The sequence below is a fragment of the Camelus ferus genome, chromosome 7 (assembly GCF_009834535.1).
Source record: "Camelus ferus isolate YT-003-E chromosome 7, BCGSAC_Cfer_1.0, whole genome shotgun sequence".
NCBI classification, from domain to species: Eukaryota; Metazoa; Chordata; class Mammalia; order Artiodactyla; family Camelidae; genus Camelus; species Camelus ferus.
The window spans coordinates 18,813,475-18,837,025 of NC_045702.1; the positions used below are offsets into that span (position 1 = coordinate 18,813,475).

General features: G+C 41.2%; 1 protein-coding gene across 1 annotated transcript in view; it reads right to left on the bottom strand.

The window, feature by feature from the left end:
- The window catches only part of KEL (Kell metallo-endopeptidase (Kell blood group)), a 167,016-nt gene extending 153,186 nt beyond the window's left edge, over nt 1-13,830 (bottom strand). The window contains exons 1-2 of the mRNA XM_032483539.1: nt 13,020-13,830; nt 12,727-12,894 (exon numbers count right to left, since the gene is read on the bottom strand). The gene's annotated coding sequence lies outside the window, so the exon portion shown is untranslated. The remainder of the gene's footprint in view (nt 1-12,726; nt 12,895-13,019) is intronic.
- Between the last annotated feature and the right edge of the window lie 9,721 nt (nt 13,831-23,551).

Consider the following 23,551-nt stretch of genomic DNA (forward strand, 5'->3'; position numbering starts at 1 on the left):
AATGGTTTAAAAAATTATGGTGATATATACTTTTACTTCACAATTTTATTTGAGAGGATTTATCTTACAGATATACTTGACATAAAAAACATTTGTTGCAATATTATTTAATAGAAAAAAATAGTAAAATCAAAATGTCCATCAACAGACATCCAGACAAAGGAGGAAGAACAGAAGGTAAGTAGGAGAAGAGGAAAGAAAGAAAGAAAGAAAGAAAGAAAGAAAGAAAGAAAGAAAGAAAGAAAGAAAGAAAGAAAGAGAAAGAACACAAACGTGCTTATATATGGCTATGGAACAGCTTCCAAATGTATCATTAGGACCGAAAAAAAAAAAAAAAAACCCCAAGTTTAAAAAGCAGTACCTTTACTATGCTATTTTTTGTATTTAAGTGTGTTTTTTAAAAATACTTGAACATGTAGGTACTTTTCTCTCGGTAAGAATTTATTAAGAAACTAATAACATTGTTTTCTTCCAAAGAAGTCAATTGTGTGGCTGGGAGACAGGAGTAGAAGGGAAACTTTTTGCTGTATGTATTTTTATATCTTCTGAATTCCCCGTGGTATAAGCATATAATCTATTCAAGAAATGCATAAAAATAAAACTGGAGCTATTTTGTGGTATGTGTTACTAAACATTCAGAACGTAGTCATGTTTACTATATAAAGCACACCATGCTTACTATAAAATGCTTACTGTGATGTCCACTGCCACTCCTGAGTCTGCGTATCTTTGGTCTGTTTTCAGCCACAAGTGGCACAAAGATTTTTTCCTGGGTAATCAAGCCCTAGCATACGTGCAGCAACGTGGGTGGACTTAGAGATTATAATCCTAAGTGAAGTCAGTCAGACAGAGAAAGACAAATATCATACGATGTCATTTATATGTGGAATCTAAAAAAATGACACAAATGAACTTATTTACAAAACAGAAACAGACTCACAGACATAGAAACAAACTTATGGTCACCCAAGGAGAAAGGGGAGGGAGAGGTAAATTAGGAGTTTGGGGTTAGCAGATACTAACTAGCATACATTGAACAGATGAACAAGGTCCTACTGTTCAGCACAAGGAACTATATTCAATATCTTATAATAACCTATTACGAAATAGAGTATGTGTATGTGTAACTGCATCACTTTGCTATACACCAGAAACTAACACAACATTGTAAATCAACTATACTTCAAAAAAAAAAAAAGAAGAATTAGCATATGATATGTGACAGCCACTCTCAGTAGGCCAGGAGTACTCTCAATGTGTGTCATCTTGGATTATGGAGGACATATGTCTCTGGTCCGATAAATTTTGAAATGTGCTGTGTTAAACAGTAAACAGGTTTCTCATGACAGTTCTCCTCCGAGCCTTTAATTTGCCAAGATGCACTGTGAACCTCTATTTGGGCGTTTTAGGATAAGTTCCTATATTGTGTGTTTTGAATGGCATTGTTTATTACTAGATGTATAAATCAATTTTGTTACTGAACATCCCCTCCTTTTGGGCTTTCTGATCTCTTATCCTTCCTGCCTGATGCTTACATTTCTAAAATGGTTTAAGTGTGTTCACTTGTTTTTATTTCCTTCCTTGTCCTAAACTTGAGGTGAAATTTTTTCAGTCTAAAGAATGCTCACTGAGGTTTCTATCACCTTAAAGTCTTTGTCTACTTAATAAGTGTTTGCTCATAAACCTAAAATGTAGAACATTTCTCTAATTGAGTCCTTTATTTTTTATATGTAAAAGAAAACGTTTCTAATTCACCTTCACTATTGGTATGACAAGCCCTGGAAAGCTGCCTAATTTCTACTATATTATTGATAAAGTAACATCTCCCATATCATGAGCTGGCTTTTTAACAGAAAGAATTTATTCTACATAGCACTAGAGCAAGGGTAACCTACAGTCAAGTTGAAAAGGCCAAACAGATGTGCATGTAAAAAACTAGAGCCTAAACATCAACTGAAAACAAACTTCTATAGAATCAGTAATTAAGAGAGTGCTCAAAGAAGAAAATTGTGTTGAACCTTTTAAAAATTGAATCACTTAACCACAAAGGTAGCAGCAATCATGACAAAATTTCAAACGTGGAAACTGCAAGAAATGTTAAGAATCTTTGTTTATCCTTGATAAATAACTAACATTTCCAAATTTTTATTTCCTCCTCTATAAAATGAGAGGGATAATAACACTGACCTCACAGGAGAGTCCAGAACAATTATTAAGATAATGTGCAGATGGTAAATGACTAATACAAGATGGCCATTTTGTGATTTTTCAAAAAGCCACAGCGGGGGTAGCAGCTAATATTGGATCACCAATCTCCAGACCTTAATCTGTGATAAATTCACCACATAAAACTAATTCCACCTACTCTTCTTACCTGCAAAGAATTACATTAAATTCCTCCTAAAATAGGGGAACTACTTCCTTTTCTCGTCAAGAAAAAGCAGAGGGTTTCCCTAAGGGTCTCATTCTCTGAACTTGAATGTCCATGGACTTGTAAGAGAGGATAGATAAAGGCAAAGAGCAAAATGCAAGAAAGACCTTGAAACTGTCAAGCCAGGAAAGAGAAGCTACAGGCCACTTGAATCGATTCAGAGCAGGTGTGGACTTTAGCCTGAGTCATCGCTCATGACCTGAAGCGAAAAGGGCCACTCTCTGGAAAGAAAAAAAGGGTAAGCTACTCTCCCCCATTTCATAACCAGTCTGTAGGACACTCTTTAGCATGGCCACCTCTTGTGGAGTCCTCATTGGGCCAAACACGCAGCTGCACTGGCCACAATTCTTCACACGTGCCATCCTTAAAAGCTACCAACAAGTAGTAAGCCTTTTTGTTGACACCGTGAAAGCCATCCAGGACGGAACATGAGTGTGCCAGGTGTGAAACACACCATCATTATTCCTCATTTCACCCCTCCTGAGGACTCCGTTGTTTAAAAAAAAAAAAAGTATTTGTTATTCAAAATGATGGCATGCTTCCACATACTGCAAATGGATTCTGAATAACATACTGGATGCTGAGAAAAATGGTAGGCGGATTCTGTCAACGCCTTTTCCCACATCACACATTCTCAGGGGCTGCAGACATTAAGTCAACGAATATCAAAACATAGTTATTGGCAGGTGGAAATAGGGCATCAAAGCCATCACCTGAGAGAAAAACATGTATGGAAACAAACTCCTCACCAAGCAGCTTCCCAAAGCAAGTAATAGATAATCGGGGAAGCACGTGTCACATGTCACAATTGTTTGTCACTGTTTCCTGGTAATGTTGTGAGGTTTTATTTTCTTGTGAGATAGCCTGACTGCTAGAAGCTATTAAATGCCTCATAACTCAAATTCTCAGGTATGGCTTTTTTAAAAATGAGGTTGCCAATACTTACAAAAACGTAATAAAGTTATTTATAAATCGCCAAAAAAATTACAGAAGTGAAATTAAAATCGTTTCAAGGGTTTTTTTAATTATTATTTTTATGAAAGTAATACTGGCTTTTGGTCAAAAAAAATATATATCAAATGCTGAAAAGGTGTTTTGTGAAAAGCATCAGTCTCCTTCCTGCCTCACCTAAATTTCCACTCCCCAGAAGCTATGTTTATATTGATTTCTGACTTCAGCTTCTGTGGTGGTTACTCTCATAAGTTCAAATATACACATACACATACACATATACACACTGTTTAGCCATCTGTAAACAATATTCATTGACTCATCACTGTAAAATATGAGCACTCAGATGTCACTTACATTGCCCTCAAATTTCCTCCATCTTCCTTCCCAGTTTTGAGAGTTAAATGACTACTTTTAGCTCTCATTCTCATTGCTTTTAAATTACTGAATGATCATTTTGTTTCAATTTCTTGTTCTACTATTTTTTTATAGTCAATGCCTATCAACTGCACATTATACAAAAAGAGTATATTAGCTCCCCCCGTCTTTCCATTGGCTTCTCCCATTTTCCACTTTTTAACTTCTGAAAGCAGTACGTTCCTTTTACGTTGTTATATGCTCTTTGTAACTATAATTCAGTCTTCTCTACATTATCTATGAATTTATTTTGAATGTGGAAAACCAATAAGCAGTAATCTTCATATTGTTACTACAAGGGTTATTAGACTTAGGACCAAAAAAAGCTTTCCATTAAATTCAATGACACAATCAATAGACCTAGATAAAAGGAGACTGTTCCCAGCAAGAAAATTAAATGCATTCTATTGTCTTCCACTCCAGCATTTATTCAGCAGCACGCAAGAGTTCAGTTCAGGTTTGTGATGATTCTGCTCAATTATTCTTCCTTTGTTTAGACCACACATACATCCCGCAAAAAGGTAAGTATATACTTTACTGTTTCCTCAAAGGAATTCAAGTTTTTGACCACACTACTATCAGTTAGATGTAATCCACATTTTTTTTTTTGAGAAGCAGCTTTCTCAAAGCCCTTTATTATCCTTTTATTCCATTCTTTACATTGTCATCATTGGAAATTCCTTCACTGAATGTCTGTTATATCCATCAACTCTTTCCTAGATCTCCTATCTTACTTTTTAATTGAAATACATTTGACACATAACATTGTGTGAGTTTAAGACGTATAACATGTTAATGTGATACATTTACATACTGTAATATGACTGCCATTGTAGCACTAATTAGCACCTCTTATGTTACATAATGATCCTTTTTCAGTGGTTGGAATCATTAGGTTCTAGTCTCTTTGCAAGTTTAATGATTATGATACAATACTGCTGTCTGTAGTCACAATACTGTGCATTAGCTTTCTAGGGCTTATTTACTACTTGTGTTGCAGAAAAATGTGTTACGGCTCAGCATTATAGCTAGGTACTACAGCCTGTTGTCACAGCTCAGTTGTGACAGCAACCTGGATCCAGGCGAGAGACCACTCAGAGAGTCGGAGAACTCAGGTTTATTACACCAGGAGGCCCAGAAGAGATAACACTCCAAGCTCTGGACCCCACCTGTAGCTTTACACCGGCTTTTATAGGCGGCCAGTTTACACTCTGCAACATCATATGTAAATCAGGTATAAGGAAAGTTGACTAATTAAGAACAAGCTTTGTAGAAATGGACCAATCAGGAGGGAGACAAATAACCAATCAGGAGTGAGCTCCATGCAAATGAAGTACTACAAGTGGACCAATCAGAAGTGAGAAAAATAACCAATCAGGAGTGAAGGAAATAACCAATCAGAAGTGAGCTCAGGGAACCAATAGAATTTTAGGGGTAAGTAAGCCGGTTCAGAGGCAAAAAAGTGAGATAGAGGCTCTGGGCCAGGGAACCGAATGGTGCTGGCAGGAGAGTAGTGGCCCTACTTCGGGGTCCTGCTGGTCTTTTTATGGGGCTTCCCGCCTCACTTGTTGTAAGTTTGTACCCTTAAACAACATCTGTTCAATCTCCCCACCCCCCTAGTTCCATGGTAGCCACTATTTCACTGTTTTTACCCTTTCTTTTATTATTTCCTCCCTTAATTACTAGAACACATCCTCAAGTAACTTACTCAGAAAGGTTACCGTAAGAAAGTAAATTTTCTTAGTCCTTGAATGTTTGGAAATGTTTTTATTTTGTCCTCACTCAATTGGTACTTTGGTTAATTCTAGGTCTAAAATCATTTCCCTTGAATACTTAGAAGAAATTTCATTATCTTTGAGCATAATTGGAAATCAGAATAGAACCTGTATCTTTGTTCTTTGAAGGTTTTTGTATTTTCTTTCTCTGGAAGATTTCAGGATCTTCTTTTTATCCTTGGTGACTCCCTAGTATTGCACTACAACTGGATATAACAGATCTGACTACAGTGACCATATAATGCCTATCATTTTTTAATTCTTTTTTTTTTTGAAGTGTAGTTGATTTACAATGTTAGTTTCATGTGTACAGCAAAGCAATTCAGTTACACATATACATACTTTTTTATATTTTTTCAGATTCTTTTCCATTACAGCTTACTACAAGAAATTGAATATAGTTCAGTCTAATATTTTCAATGTAACAAAGTCTGGAAGCTGGAGAAAATGCTCCAGGAAATGATTAAAAACCAGGGATCTGTCTAGCTTTTTATCCAATCCACCCTTATCATGTTATTGAACCTCTTATTCGTGGCCACAAGGATAGCTGCTACACACCAAGATATAATGTCTCCATTACAGGCAGCTGGGTATATGGACTCCCCTGCCAGGAAATCTGTAGAAGAAATTATTTTTAATTGTACATGCTTTTACTTTAAACAAAATCAAAGTACTTATGAGAAACAAGGGAGAATAATCACGGCTTAGGCAATTACTAACAAATGTTCCATTATTTAAGACCAATTCAGGGTTTAGCAATCAAAAGACCATATCTTTCATCAGCCCTAAGAAATTTTCTTCTATTTAAAAAAAAAAAAAAATCTCCCTCTCCATTTTCTCTGCTCTTGCTCCCTGAAATTCCATTCAGCCAGATTCTAGACCTCCTGGATTAAATATCCATGTCTCTTATCCCTTCTGTTCTCATTTTTATCTTCAATTTTTGCCTTGCATTCAAAGAAATGACCTTGACTTCATCTTATTTTTACTGAAGTCATATATTAACTGAATGTAATTTAAATCATGTTTTTAATTTCTAAAAGCTTCTCATTTATTTTTAATAGCATCCTTTTCTTATTTTATGGATATAATATCTTCTCTGCCTTCTCTGAGGATAGACGTTTGAATTTTTTAAGTGTCTTTTGATCTTTATTTCTTCAGGGGTCATTTATTCTGAATGTTTTAGCTTGGCGTTCTCTTTCAGGCTGTGGATTTTGCTGTTTCTGAGAGTCCCTGATTACTAATTCATGAAGGAAGATGAAAGGCTGTTTTGCATAAGTAAGTATTGCTCCCCAGTAAGACAGTCTCTTGAATAGAAAGGCTGGTCTAGAGCTAGACTTTGTAACCAGGTCATCTGGTCAGTCAGGATGGGCTTCTGACAACTGGTTTTTCTTTTAGTTATGAGGGTAAGGAATCTGATATTAGCATGGAAATCTAAAATGTCATAATTAGAAGGAATTTATTTAACGTGCAAATACCCAAACTAGAAGTCCTAATTCTTCCTGGGAAATGTACTTAATTTCTATAGAAAAGAACTGTCAACATGGGGGCTGTCAATGGTTCTGACTGCAGTGGTGGGAAAATGGTTGGAAGGGGTCACTGACACAGCTATCTGGCAGACAAAATTTTAACAAGGCCCCTGGTTTTGCACCATGCCTCACTCCCACTATCCAGAGCTAGGAATTCTACATCCAGGGCCCTCGACCTAGCAAGCTGATTGGCCACCACATTCCCCAAGGTCTACCATGTGCATATTCTGGCATCATCTCTACTCCACTTCACCCACAATATGCTTTCACTGACGGTCCACATCCAAGAAACAAAATGAAATCTCTAGTCTGCTGTTGGCCATCCCCACTCCTCTCTCTTCATTATTATTTTTCCCCAATGGAAGCTCAGAAGAAAGAGGAAGCAAATGCATTTGTTTGGTCTAACATTAAATTAGAAATGTCATACACTTTTTTATTATACAAGTACCTCCAAGCAAATTTCAGAAGTTTAACCTTTGGTGCCCACAACGTTTTATCATGAACTATCTTGTATTGCCCAAATCTTAATTTGGGATCATAAAGATGCCCCAAAACGGGGTTCCTACATGACATTTCTAAGGAAAATTTTGAACTGGAACGCTAACTCCATTGATAACATGTTTACTTTGATTTGGTTTTATGCCAGTGCTTTTCTCACCTGTTAACAGACCTGCTAATTCCATTATGTGACCCCCTGGGGAAACTGTATCAGTTGATGAAACAGGGGTAGCTCCCAGTTCCCTTTCCTTAGCGGTTTCAAAGAAAATTTCCAGGAAGCTTAAATTCGTGAAAGCTGATTGTTGGACTGGAGATGAGAGGTTTTACAATAAGTTAAGTGATTAGTTAAGTGGTACTCTACTTAAAGAAAAACATCTATACGGGAACTCTTAGAGCAAACTCTACACAGCTATGTGCATGTCCCTCAGCATCATCTCAGGAAATTTTTTCATAAGAACATAAGAACAAACAGAAAAGATAAAAGCAGAATTTCAGCCACACCAGCCAACTCTAACTTGCCTGCCACGTATATAAGAAGGCATATAAGAGGGCAGTTTAAGGGAGAAGGAAGGAGACATACTGGATGTTGGTGTCACAGTAAGAGGAAAGGGGTTGCAGGTAATCACTCTGCAGATGCTGAAGACATGCTGGTGACGGACATGTATTTGGCCTGGAGACCACCTTCTACCTTTATCTAGCAGCCAGGCTCAGAGCAGGAGAGAGTATCTTGAGTGGGATGAGTGTAACATGAAATGGATGAGTTTTGCCAGAATTATGTTTTCACCCACTAGGTGGATGGGGGGGGAGCAGGCTACTTGAATATTAAACTAATTCCTTTTCTTTTTTTTTTTTTTTTTTGAGTTTGGAACAGAAAAAGGTTTACTGCAGGGCCAAGCAAGGACAACGGGCAGCTGGTGCTCAAAAAACCCAAAGTCCTAAACTAATTATTTTTAAAATGTTAAGATGCTTTTGCACACATTCAATTTGCAAATTTTAAAATTCATCCCTACTTTATGTGGGAGCTCATCTGGGATTTTAAAATATCCGCACGGTGCTTACATCTGCACATAAACCAATTCTAAATGCCGAACTAGAATCTGAAGTAAAATCATCGCCAAGCAGGGCCCAGGACCAGTGAGAGACAAGGGACAAAAGACTGAGAAGTGGTGAGAATAGATGACATGGACCTTCAGAAGGCACTGTTGATATCAGAAATGGGGGTGAATTATAATGAGACTGACTTTGAAAGAGAACCGCAGATGCTCGAAAAGCCCAAGGTGGGTCCGTGATGCATTCTGCTTCCCCTGCGTGCTCTCCCTGAGCAAACTCCTGCATTCTCATTACTCAAGCCCCTCAAAAAGCCAATGGCTTCTCAATGTGCATCTGTCCCAAATCTCACTCTTGAACCCCAAGCCCTCTGTAGCCCCACAGTCCTTTCTCCTTATCTTCTTTTTGGACCCAGATTTTTGCTAAACTAATAACTCTTTCTCTAACAATCCTCTGCCTTGCAAGCGAAAGCTCTTTCAGTGTCAAGAACTATTATGGACTGGCATTTATAGCCGAGATTAAAAATAACCCGCAGCAGACTGCCTGTAAGATACGGTTTTCTGAGAACCTGCCGGCCTTGGGAATGCAAACCAGAAAATGATCCAATTGCCACAGACACTTCCTAGAGAAAACTGCCATTTGCATCTGCAAACCAGATCCCAGGATGGCTGCAAATAAATCAGTGGCTCGTTCAAACCACAACCCAGGCACAGACTGAAAGCACAAGTGGAGATGGGCTTGGGACGAGGAGTGAAAAGGACACAGCTCTGGAAATCGGGATGAATGGGCCCATGTCACTGTCAAAACAGAAGGGTGGGCAGTGCATTCCCCCATGTCTAACTCTAACCTGGCTCTGAGCTTTATTGACAGAGTTCCTTCACTTTGATGGGTGTCATTTTCAACTGCTAACCCTCCCACCCCCACACCCCCAGAGATACCTTCCTATACTTTCATTAACTAAATCCTTTTTAACAATGTCATCATTGCCAAGGACACATTTTCAGACCTGGAACAAACAGAAGTGATTTTACCGAAAACATGTCACTCACTATACTGTGATAGTAATACCCACCATGAGCACAAAGTAGAAACAAAGTCCAGTTTTATCTTGCTTAAAACAGATTTTCCTGAATTCACTTCCATCCACATACCTGAATATAACAATTCCTTTCCCATTTCACCTTCTGTATGGCTCTCTAAACATCATGTCATAAAATATCAATTAAAAAATTTAAAACCCGTTTTCTTTAAGAGTCTACTCTTCCAAATTCCAACCTGGTTTCCCTAATAGGCTGTGACCTCTGTTCTGCGGCTTCGACTCGATGTCTACACTAAACCTTCCCTGCTAAGCAACGCCACAAAGTTTGTCTGTATGAGTCCAGAACAGGCTGGGCTTATGCTGCGAAACACCTGCTCCTATTGTCCTGGTTTCCAGGGAAAACACCGAAGTATTTAGGGGTGAAGGGGCATCATGTCAGCAGCTTCCTCTCACACAGTTCAGAAAAAAAAAAAAAGTAATATGTATACAGTCAGCCTTCTATAGCCATGGGTTCCACAGTCTCAAATTCAACCAAAACTGGAAATCAAAAATATTAAAATTTCCAGAACGTTCCAAAAAGCAAAACTTGAATCTGCCAGTGCCTGGCAACTATTTACACAGCATTTACATTGAATTTACAACTATTTACATAGCATTTCCATTTCATGAGGTATTGTAAGTAATCTAGGGATGATTTAAAATACAGGGGAGGACACGGAAGGTTATATGCAAACATGACATCATTTCATATAAGGGACTTGAACATCCTCAGATTTTGGCATGGGGGGACAGTGATTGGAACCAATCCCCCACAGATGCCAAGGGACAACTGTATACATCTTTAGAGAAACAGAACAGTATCAAGCCATGCAGCAATGGTAACACTTCTGTCATCTGCACAAAGGGTATGCAGAAATCCTTTCTGCTCATCTTGCAACTCATCTAGAAATATGAAAGTAAATCAAAATAACAGTTAAAAGAAAGAAAAGTCATCTTAGGAGCATGGTGAGCTTTAACAGAAATAACAGCTATGAAAAAAATGCTCTATAAAGTGCTGGGTAAATGTTTTTAAACTGAAAATTCTACTATTTAAGAGATCCAATTAAATTCATTTTCCCTAAAAAAAAATCTCAAGTTTCAACGGCTTAAGAAAACACAAGTTTATTTCTTGTTCCTTCAAAGCCCTCTGCAGGCCCAAGTATCCAAGGGCAGCTGTTCTCCAGCTCAGAGATTCAGGGCGCTTGGAGCTAATGTTCCACCATCTCAAACGAGGCCCTGAAGTCACCTTGGCAGGAGAAGAGAGCTCGTGAGCTGCTGCACTTGCTCTTGTGCGTTGGTGAGAATGTCACAAATCTCCTTCCACTCACAGCCCATCCATTGGCCGGAACTGATGACACAGGCACACCCACCTGTAAGGGGGTGCGGGAAATGCAGGGACTCCCAGGCCATATATGTGCGGCATTCCTGTCTCTGCTCCCGTATCTCCTCAAGCTCCCATTTTCTGCTGAACTAAAAACCCTTGTCTTTCACAAGATAAGTAGAAAAGGAAAAGGAGAAGAAAGGTACACATCTTACTTTATTCCCCTGTGTCTCTTCTGATCCCTTCCCAATGACCCCAGGCAAACTCAGCAGGAGGCACCGCCTGTTTCAGGAATTGCCCCGATCCCTCCACCCCTCTTCAGAAATGCAGTGGCTGACACTTGTCCAAGTAGAAAACAATGCTCTCCATCACAGGTATCATAGATTTGGGGTCTTGATCAGACAGCAAATGAAGACCAGCATTAAGAATAAAGACAGGCAAATAGTGAGGAATAATCATTCAAGCATTTTTCAAAATCCACAAATACTGATCAACACCCAGTGTGCACCTACATGCTTCACATTTAATATTCTCAACAGCTTGTTTACACCCATCCAAGTTCCATCCACTTTAGAACAGACATTTTCAAAGTCACAGTACAGGGCAAAAGGTATTTCTGAAGTGAGAGCAACAACATTCTCTTCTGGGACCACAGAATGTAAATAACCCCCCCCCCAACACACACGCACGCGCGTGCGCAGAGCACAGGCTAACAGCATCAAACACCAGGAGGGGGAGGAAGAATGAGCCTCTAGGGAGACACTCAAGTGATCTTAAAGCAGGGCAGTAATTGAACAAAGCACAGGGCTCTTTGGATTTTACTGATGTATGCACCCAGAGAAAGGCCATTAAGCAGCTCTTCAGGGAGAATCCACGTTATGAGGGTCCCCGAGCTCACTGGGAACTCATCCCATTTTCACCGTAACATTTCTTGCCCTCAGTCACAGAACAAGGACAGTTCTATTCTTCCCACCACAAACCTTGAAAATCTGGCACCAATGTAACCTCCTCACTTTCTCTGGCACAACCCAAAGCCTTGGCGTTCTCTTTCCAGAACTCAGCTCTTCATAACCTCCTGGGCCACTTGTTGAAGAAGTCCATGTGACGGCGCACACAGCTCACACCAAGTCTACTTCTTCACTTCTTCCCTTCTTTCAACAAATTGCTTTACCAAGAGCCTGACATGTAGCCAGGCACAATCTCCTTTAATTCAGAAAATAAGACTTTACTAAATGCAATCGCAAAGTAAGAAGCACCTGTTCCCAGGTAGATAGCCACAAATACATGGAGAGAGACAGAATCCAGCTTCGGTTGAATATCTCTGCCCACCCATCTGAGGAGAAAGGAAAAAAAATCCAGGTTCTTTTCACTGCCCACCCCCGGTAGGATTTGGGGCGTTGAGGCAGCGAGTGTGCACCCACCGAGGGAGGCACATACACGTCTTACTCCCAATACCTGCTGTGCACCTGGAGGAAAGTTTTAAAAGTTCATTCTTATTTAGAAGCTAGAGAAAGGTGAATTCTGCTTAACACCCGTCACTGCTCCCAGCCTCTCCCCACGTCCCTCTCAAGTGTGTTTCTTCTCTCTGGACCTGGAGCTCTGTTGAGGGCTGGGCCCACTTCCCCTGCTCTGTATTTCCTCCCATACTGATGTGGAAAGCACAAAACACGCCTCTGTCTTACTGCATTATCCTCATGACCCGCCGCTCTTCATCCTGACTCCTCCACTCCACCAGACACGCCAACGTCTCATCTCCTGCACCAAACGCACGTCCATTTTGGGTGCTTCGTAATCTCCAGACAACAAGAACAAGCCATTCTCATCCCAAATTGTCCCCTCTTCCAAGAGAACTGTTAATAGAATACATTTGTCATTTTTGAATGCTTCAAATGGTCCTTATAATTCTATGTAAACATATCATATATAATAAAACACGACAGGTCATTTTGGTTTTAGACTAACGACTGCCACTCACAGTTTTCAGTCTTCGTTGGTGGCCTGATCTACTGCGTTCCAGGTCCCAGGAGTGAAGGAAGCAGGCTCGTCCAGCCACGACGGGAGAAACTTGGGTTTCGCTCTCTCCCTGGTGTCCTCAAGAGGCCCCCGCGGTGTCCGCGCCGGGGCCGGCCGCTGGTCCACACTCGCGGAAGCGCGTTGGCGGGATCAGCAGCCGCCCCTCCTCCTGCGGCGGCCACACGCCCCAGCTTTTCCCGCCAGGAAAGTCCGTCCACTTCTTCTTCCCTATGTGAGCGTCAGGAGGGCTCAGGCCAGGTCTTTCCACCCTCTTCTCTTCTCTTCTCTCCTTCCTCCTTCCCCAAATTTATAAGTCAGAGAAAAATCACCCAGTATTCCTGAGAAAACCGCGAAAACCATGGGCTTCCCGAGGTCCCCGGCTCTCGGGCTCCCGGTGCAGACAATCTCCCCTTCTAGGAAGAGGGTCTTTTCAGTTCATGGGGTGAATCAATAAAATGTTGAAATCCCCTCTCCCCAAAATCATCTTGTACCAGATTTATTCGATGAGCTGGATTCTACAAGACACCTAGGGGGGTGACCTCCTCTCGCCCCATCACTGCCTCCGGTTTTGCTGCTTAAGAGCTCCTTTTCCAGCCATGAGCAACCTTCTGGGTGGAGCTTGAGGCTTTAAAATAAATAAATACATAAATAAATTCCTATTGTAACCTAAACCATTGTCTCCCACGTAGTTTAAAGCCTCTCCTCTCTCCAGCGGGGCCTGGACCACACAGCCTGCGGGGCGCCGGGGGCCGGGAGGGTGGGGTGAGGCCGCCTTTCCTCCTCGCCCTCTTTTCTCGCTAGCTCCGCTGCCCCTCGTTCCTGGGAGGAGTCCGGGAAGAGGGACGTAGAGTCCGTCCCCCGTATCCAAGATTCCACATTCGCAGATTCGAGCAACTGGGAATCGAAAATATTCGGGGGGAAAAATTTCCAAAAAATTCTAAAAAGCAACACTTGAATTTGCTGGGCACACAGGAACTATTTACAAGGCATTTACATGATTTTAGATAATCTAGAGGTGACAAAATACAGGGGAGGATTGTATGGCTTCTATACAAATACTATGCCATTTTACATAAGGGACTTGGGAATCTGCAGATTTTGATATCCTGGCAGGGGGAGGCGGGGGGGGGGGTGGTTTCCTGGAACCAATCCTATGCGGGTACCAAAGGAGGGCCATAGAATGCACAGGGTATTACTTAACTAGTGCTGGTGAAATCTGGCTGCCCAGTGCCCTCTGGTTGGCATGTGCCAGAATATTCATTGTGGTGGACAGAATGATGCCTTCCCCAAAGATGTCCACATCTTTGCAGTCTGTGAGGACATTACCTCCTGTGGTAAAAGGGACTTTGTGGATGTGATGAAGTTTAGGACCTTCAGATGGGAAGATTAGCCTGAATGATCTGGTGGGCCCAAATAATCCCAAAGGTCTTTATAACAGGGAGGCAGGAGGGTCAGAGTCAAGAGGAGTAGGTGTGATGGATAGAAGCAGAGGTCAGAGCTGCTGGTTAGGAGCTGCGAGCCAAGGAATGAAAGGAGCCTCAGATAGCTGGAAAGGTCAAAGACAGGAATTCTCCACTCAGGCCTTCCAGAAGGCACACAGGCTGGCCAACACCCCGGTTTTAGCCCAGCGAGACCCATGTTGGCATTCTGAACTCCAGAACTGTGAAATCAGGGCATTGTTTTAAACGACTAAGTTTTGGGTCATCTGTTGTAGCAGCAATAAGTAACGAATATGCTGACTCACAGGGAAATTTCCAGACTTTCACAGTGGGATTCTTGGCACGTATCCTTTTTCGAAAGCAGTGCTTCTCAAGCAGGGGCAATTTTTGTCCCTCTCCCCAGAGGGTATTTTCTAATATCTGGAGGAATCATACCTGAGGGGAACTGCCAGTGGATTCCAGTGCAGTGGAGGCCAGAGATGCCGCTGACCTACAAGTGCACAGGACAGGCTCCTACAACAAGGAACTATTAGGTCCAAAATGTCAGTAGTGTCAAGGCTGAAAAATTCTGGTCTAAAGCAAGCAGTGAACTCTTTGGCCCCTTAGAAATCTCTCTCCTGTCCAACAGACAGTCGCCCTTTAAGATGTCCTTTCAAAATAAGTTGAGATTGGTTGACTTCTACAGTGTCTGCCTGAGGGGAGAGCGTTACCCTTCTTTGCTCCACCAAACACTCCCAATTCAGGCAGTCCCTACAGAAGGATCCTCTCTTTCGTCGGTTGGAGGTGGGAGACGGTAGGGCTATTAGCATACCTGACGCCATCTTGGGCCCATACAGTTCCTCCCATCATTACGCTGACCCGACCCAGGACTGTACTGTGTGGTAAATCACTTCTCTGTCGTCAAGGGCTTTGTAGTTAATAGATATTGTTTTAATAATTATTAGGAACAAGTGGTCTCTGTGCTCTGATATCCCCCAAACAATGATGAAGACCTTCGCTGATGTGCTGCCAACATCCGTAGGACTAGTTGCCCATTGATGAATCCTGACTTAGAAATGCACGTCCTGTTTCTTTCCAAGCATGTACCACCCCCACCCCATACCCCAGGTTAACTATACAATTGTCCTGGTGGCCCCTTGGGGTTAGAGTGAGCTGTGAGTGCTTCCAGATCATTGTCCACCTGATCCCACCCTGGGAGTAAGTCACCGTGTTATAAACTGATCCAGAGGAGCTGCCTGCCTTGGCTTTTCGGTCTCAAGATACCATCTCAGTTTGGTGGGCACTTTTTGTTCCCTCTGTCCTCCAACAGAGATGAATTAGGAATTCTCTCTCTGGATTACATGGCTGCTGATCACCAATTGTATTCCACTCGAGAGCCTCATTTGACATCCTGTCACACACTTAAGACAGGTGAGGCATTGTTAGGGCTTGGACATTTCCCTGGTAACTAATTCTGCAGGGCAGGAAGGCATGGTAAGCAGGCATTTCCATGAAAAATGATGATGACTTTCACTTCCTGAATATGTGTGTCACACAAATTTGTAGAATTGGACTGAGTAGAGACACACTCTACTATTATTATGTATCAAAGAAAGGATATGTAGAAAGAAAGGAAGAGAGAAATACAGGGTTTGTGTGCTTCCTCTGGTCACTCATGAATTCAACAAATATTCTACTTGAAAATGACCTTCCCATCAAAACCGTCCCTGACCAGTATTTGAAATAACCCACTACCACTCCAGGCTCACTTTCCATCCTCTCATCCTTTTTCTTTATTTTTTAAATTGAGATGTAACCCCATGCCATAAAATTCACTCTTTTGAAGTGTATAATTCAGTGGGTTTTGGTATATGTACAAGATCTGTGCAGTCATCACTAATGCCTAATTCTGGAACATTTTCATCACCCCAAAAGGAAACCCCAGTTCTTTAGCACTTATTCCCCATTTCCCCACTCCTTAGGCCCTGTCAACCACCAATATATTTTCTATCTCTGTGAATTTGTCTTTTCTGGGCATCTCATATGAATGGAATCATGTGATGTGTGTCTGGCTTCTTAGCATGTTGTTTTCAAGGTTTATCCCTGTTGTAGTAAATATCTGTACTCCATTCTTTTTTCATGGCTGAATAATATTTCATTGTAAGGATACACTACCTTTTTAAAATTCATTCATCAGACATTGGGGTTGTTTTCTCCTCTTGACTATCATGAATAATGCTGTTAAGAACATTCATGTTCAGGTTTTTGAGTGGACATATGTTTTCAATTGTCTTGTCCTACCTAGGAGTACAATTTCTGCATCACATGGTAACTCTATGTTTAACTTTTTGAAGAACTGCCTAACTGTTTTCCAAAGTGGCTGCGCCATTTTGCATTCACACCAGCAATGTATGAGGGTTTCGGTTTCCCCACATCCTTACCAACACTTGTAATTGTCTTTTCTTTTTGCCATCCTAGTGGGTGTGAAATGTAGCTCGTTGTGGTCTTAATTTGCATTTCCCTAATAACTAATAGGGCCAAGTGCTTTTTTTCATGTGCTTATTGGCCACTTGTATATTTTCTTTGAGAAAAATGTCTTCAAATCTTTTGCCCATTTTTAATTGAGCCATCTTTTAATCGCTGGGCTGTAAGAGTTCTTTATCTATTTTAGATATTAGACTCTTATCATATATATGATTTGCAAATACTTCTTCCCATTATATGGGTTTTCTTTTCACTTTCTTGCTGGTGCCCTTTGAAACACAAGGCTTTAAATTTTGACAGTCTGATATTTTTAATTTTTCTTTCATGGCTTGTGCTTGAAGTGTTATATCTAGGAAACCTTTGTGTAATCCAAAGTCACAAAGATTTACACTTATATTTTTCTCTAAGAGTTCAATAGTTTTGGCTCTTCTACTTAAGTCTTTGACCCATTTTCAGTTAATTTTTGTACATGGTATGACTTAGAAGTCCAACTTCATTCTTTTGCATGAGGATATTCAGTTGTTCCATCATTTTTGAAGACTATTCAGACTATTCTCCCCCCATTAAATAATTTTGGCACCCTTGTTGAAAATCAATACTTTACTTTCTTTATGGCACTTAACAGCATCTGAAATTGTTATATTTGCTCCTCTCAAACACCCTCATTCCTCTCCTCCCACCTCCCCTCCCCCAACCCCCACACATAAGCTAAACTGAGTTTCATGCAGACAAACTTGTTTTACTTACTGTTGATCTCCAGTGCCCAGGACATAGTCGGCAATTAATAAGTATTTCTTGAATGAATGAATAAAGGAGATTCCTTATTTTCTTTTTAGAAACGATGGCCATTGTATGTATCTATACTTCCTGAATGAGGGAAATCATTTAATTTAGGGCAAAAAAAAAAAAAAAAAGATTGTTGAGCAATGTGCCTAAATGAGATTTCATAAGCATTTCTTGAATTGGATGAGAAGAGCCTAATTAGGCAAGTAACTACCCATTGGGAATGAGAAAGCCTTCAGGGAACTCTAGTAGAAATCCAAAGGCAAATGCAAAGGGACCATCTGAGATGCACTACGATGTCCTCATCTGCTAACAACGCCCACTCATACCCCAGTGGGGAGCTGGATGGACCACGCCAGCTCTCAGGTCAAGGGCAGCATATACTAGTATTCCAGTATTCTGCCGTCTTGGATTTTTTTTAGAAACAGGCTCTGTAGTCATCTGAAGTTAGTCTATTTAAGGAATATAGTTTTTATTTGCCATATGTCTTTCAAAAATAAATACTAACCAATATGTTAATTTCAAAGATACTTTATTCAGAGAAGATATGAATTTTCTCATAAAAACTTTCTGAATAACTCTGGCCATGAGTAGAAAGATTCAGAGCTCTCCCTAAGAGTGGGTACTTAAAACTCTGAGCCAACCGCCTGAAACAGAAAAGGTTTTCAAAGGTTTTCCCGAGGCTGTTATTTGGAAAGAGAAGAGCGTGCCCTCCCACTAGTGGAAGAATTAAGCAACTGCTTGACTTTCCAAGAAGGATTCACAGGCTCCATCTTATGGTGAAAACTGTTAGCTAAGCTTTAGACCATCACATAATTCATTGCCTGCAGGAGACATAAATCGAAGAGATCATTGAAAACTCCAGGGTCTACAGAAGCCAGGAACCTAAAGCTGTATGTTCCTGGTAAGAAAATGAACCAATTTCTAGGAAAATAATCAAACTGTACTTTTCTGAACTATGATTGCAACCATACCACATCACGTGCACATGTATGATATTAACAATTATATCTCAAATTCAAAATTGAAAAAAAAAACAAGATAAAAATAGAAATATTTTATTTTCAACATTTGCTTTCACAACTTGTTAACTTTTGTTTTGGAATCAGAGATCTGCAACTTTTTCTCTGGCACCAACATGTCATTGTTCAATTTTGTATCAAGTTTGATATGAACACAGAATTCAGCCTTGACAAGTAGTCTTGACTAGGAGTAATGTTTAAGATTGGGAAAGAGCTGCTGAAAAACGTAGGCATTTGCAAAGATGTTCAAAAATCTGTGCACAATTGCTAAGGTATTTGCAGGAGTTTGACTTTGCAGTGACATTGTACTAAATCTTCCATCAGGTATGACACTGTGGATCCTCTTTCACGCTATAGGTAAGGATTAATACAGGAGCACAGAGCAGTGGGAGATTATCTTCAGAGTTTGCGATCAGTAAGTGACTTTGGGAAGTCAGTTGTCAGTGCATCCATCACAAAATTCAGGCCATCAGTTACAGTTCTAGAAACTAATTCTATCACAGAAAAGAGGACCAGATAACACTGTGCCAGATGACTGTCTCCATGTTTCATAATTACTGTGGACGCCTTTGCAGGAAAATAGTCAAGGTGTTTGTCAAGCCAAAAGGCTACTTACAGTGATAACGATCTTTTCTGCTCATCATAAGCAAAGATTTTTTTTTCTCAGATGATGGGAAAGAGTTCGCTTCAACAGTTCAACTATTCTCCTTGGCTTCAGCCATGATTAAGCCTCCCAACCTACAGTGCATTGAGCAGACTGCTGTGTTACGTAGTCCAATTCATCAAACAGCACCTGGAACACTCTATGACCCTGGCCCTAGGAAGCGATCCAGCTTACAGGTGGTAGGCTCTGTGTCTGCGACATGCTCCACTTTTAACTTCTAGCAGGAAGCAATTTCTGCTGAATAATGCAAATGACTAGATGGAAAGACTATATCCTTACATCACTTTTCGACATGAAACTTAAGTTTTATTGCAAGTCCAATATTAGCACCATCTATCCTAGGAACATCAGCTGCATTAAATTGTTTGAAAGTTTCCTCTATTACAAAAATGAATTTCTTAATTACTTCCTAGCGTTGTGCCTGTCACAGGCACACTGTCCAAAATATCTTCAATCATAAAAATTCTCAAACCCACAGTGAATAAATAGAGCTAATTATTATATCTAAGTATTACTAAATATGTACCCTCATCAGCTGCAATAGCACACTGTCACAGTGTTTAAAACTTTTCCACACAATTTATCTTTTCATTTCCTAGCCAGATTTCCAGGATGCTGAGTAACAGTATTTCCGGTTACACTTACACTTGCATGTGCAAATGTATCTTTTCAGGACACACAATCTCCGCTACATTCAAAAGACACTTTTCTCCAATTTGCCCTCTGTGAAGAAATTTGATATCTCGGACAGATTTTTCACTTAAATACATAACTGCTTATTTTATGAACAACCAAAACAAACTTTGTTGACAGTTCAGTTGTCTTGGCAGCCCATTAGGTTTTTGGTTTGCTTTGTTTTTGTTTTGTTTTGTTTTTAATTTTTATTTTTTGGGAGGGGGAGATAATTAGGTTTATTTATTTATGTATTTATTTTAATGGAGGTACTAGGGATTGAACTGAGGACCTCAGGTACGCTGAGCATGCTAAGCACAGGGCTATACCTTCACCTCCTCCATTAGGTTTTTTTTTTTTTTAACATTTTTTATTGATTTATAATCATTTTACAATGTTGTGTCAAATTCCAGTTTTAATTACACATCTCTTCCACATCCCAGTCTTTGTTCTTACAATGGTTTATTTCATAGGACTTTTAGGCTGTTTTCTTTCATTACATCCGTTGACTGAAATACACACACACACACAATCTAAACATTGTGAGTTTTGTTTTCTTTGGGGACATTACTGAAGGCAATAGTCTGGGAAGCAGCCTCTCAGATAGCTCTGAGGAACTGCTCCAAAGAGGTAAGGGAAGGGTCAGGATATAGAGGAGTCTTCGTTGAGGGGAAAAAATGTATAGTCGAACATCAAAAGATTACTGCTAATCACACACACAAAAAAAATCCACAGACATCTCAGGTTAATGATGTTAGTGCTTTTGTATGGGAAGATGCAAGAGCCTGGGCTCATGGAAATTATTCCTTTGTTATGCATATTAGCTGTTTAGGGCCAGCAGTCTTGTTTTTCTCCATCCTGAATTCCCCTCAGGGCGCACCACTGGGAGTGGCCGCCGTGGCTGATGGCTTGTTGGTGGGCATAATTCTTTGTTTACTGGAATGGTAGGCAACATTCTTTGTTTACTGAAAGGGCAGTCGACACGTTTTTGTCCACACTTCTTTGCCAAGTAAGCCCATAGGAATGGTTTTCAGTTTGCCAAGAACATTTGATCCTCTAGGTCTATCTTCTTTTTCCTCTTTTTCATAGAGCTATGAGAAATATTTTTGCTTATCTGACACCTGTATCATAGAAGTGATTTTCATAAGTCCAAAACTCCGTTTTAAAAAACATTATAATTTTCTATATTTCAACCTCTGGACCTGGTATCCCTCTACTTGATGGAAGAAAATGTCCTCTTAATCTTTCCCCTCGAGAAAGTCAGTCAGTTTCACAAAGATGTTGAGTGGCTCGTTCCTGTTGCCCCAGAACTGACCCTGAAGCCCACACTACAAACCACACAGGAAAGTACCCCTTACCTGTCGTGGTTCTCAACCGCTCCCCCGCCCGGCTCCGTATCAGACGCAATGGGGAGCTCTGGAGAGGCCAGTGCTTAGCTCTTCTCCAGAACAACTGCTCAGAATTTTTGAGGGCAGGACCTGGCTACGGAAATTTTTTTGAGCCTTCAGGTAATTCAAGCAATCCTGGTATATAGACAGGGTTGCAAAGGACAGAATAAAGAAAGTAGCCAAAAACTAGGGCTACATATCTCCCTGCAAAGTTTACCGAAAGGTGGAAACACCACCCCTTGTGTAATGGGCCACGATCCCAACAGCAACCCTCTACCTAGGGCTGGGGAGGGGAGGGAGAGAAGGGGAGGGCGGCGTGAGTCATGGGCAGCACACTGGAGAGTTACCGCAGAGCCCTCTCAAGGCCTCACGCGTGCTCCTCAGGAGATAGTACCCGGATGCCTGGCCCCCAGAAGCACAAAGGCAGATGGTGTAGGGGAAGCAGCAGGGGCCACAAGAGAGCATGTTTACCCCTGTAGCCAGTAAAACAATGAGACATCACCTGTCCCCTCTCGCCCACACCAGCACCCTGGAGGAAGAAGAAGGGGAGACCGGTGTACCAGTCCAAGCAGATGGGGTCTCAGCTCAAACTGTGCTTGGGGAGAAGGGAGAAGGCAAGGTGTAAGCCAAATATGAAACTAAACTGAATTAAGTAGTAACAACCAAAAAAACTAGAAAAAATGAAACCTGCCCAAGGTGTCACTATGGGATTGAAATGGAGCAGGACCTTGTGGAGCCCTCCCGGGGGTACAAAAGCTTGTCCGTGTTCCCTGTTTCTTGTCTGTAGAAAAAGGTTTTAGTTTCCAAGACCTCCCCTGAGTTCCAAAGAGCAGATTCAAGCAGTTACTAATTAGGGAAGTCGGGATAGAAAAGCAAGCCCAACAAAATCTTCCGTGATTGTTAGCTTAGACTATGCCTTGATTTATGATCCCAAACTGCTGAGATAATGTCCTGTGGCTTCAACCAGCTGGCCCCAAGCAGACTGAAAATGACACCGAGAGGGTCAGTTAAGAACTGAAACTTCTGAAACATCACAAAATCTCTCAGTAAATAGTAAAATACTTCAACCATGACTTTTGGTCTCTCCTAGAAAGAACGTAAGGGGTAACAAGGCCACGACTTACTAGCTTGCAGGCACACATAGCCCAATCTCAATCACCAGTGACACCTCGAGCCACAAGGCGGTGCTGGAAAGTCTGCAACTGAGGTCTTCTCAGGAAGGTGAAATCACAGAGACCCCCTCCCCTTCGCCTTTTTTGCCTTGAAAAGTCTCGCACCCCAGCCAGCCAGGTGGATTGGAGATGAGTCTTGTTCTCCATCGTCCAGGCTGGCACCTCCTCAATTGATAAACCTTTCTGTGATCCAAACCCGGACGTTTCGGTTTGTGTGGCCTCATGTGTGGGGGGCACATGAACTCGGGTTCTGCAACAAGATGGGAATGGATTCAACAGCATAGGGTTGAGCACTATGACTGAAGGGAAATTCTTCTTCCTATTTAGCCCCCTCACTGAGCTGACACTGCTCCAGCATAAACGAATCATACTTTAGCATTTTCTCAGGCATACTAGGCTTAAACACTCTGATTACAAGATTTTCTCAGGATTTCTCCTTCCTGTCCTCCCTAAGGTGACAAGTATGTTGTTTGGGGATCAAACAGAGGTCAGAGGTGGGGGCAGGAGGTGGGGAGTCTCTCCCACGGCCATTCCTCTGTTCTCGCATTGGCTTCATCTGAACCCAAGCTTGCAAAGCAACTCAGTACGACCACCAGCCCCCTTTGGAATCTACTAACTCCCTCAGCAAATTTCCAAACCCTTTTTGTGAACACAGGGAAGGTTTAGCGACCTCTCCCAAGGGTGGATGGGCTGTGGGAGACTCAGGAGCAAGCTTGCAGCACCTCCTCTGCCTTCGACATCCCCACGCAGCCATGAGTGGTGGGCCAAGATGTAGGGCCCATTTCAGGGAGATGTTCAACCCTCTCTCACTCTTCCCTGCACTTCTCTCCTTCTTCCTGAACTTGGAAAAGCAGTTTTCTATTCTGCATGGTTGTGCTTGAGAGAGAAGTG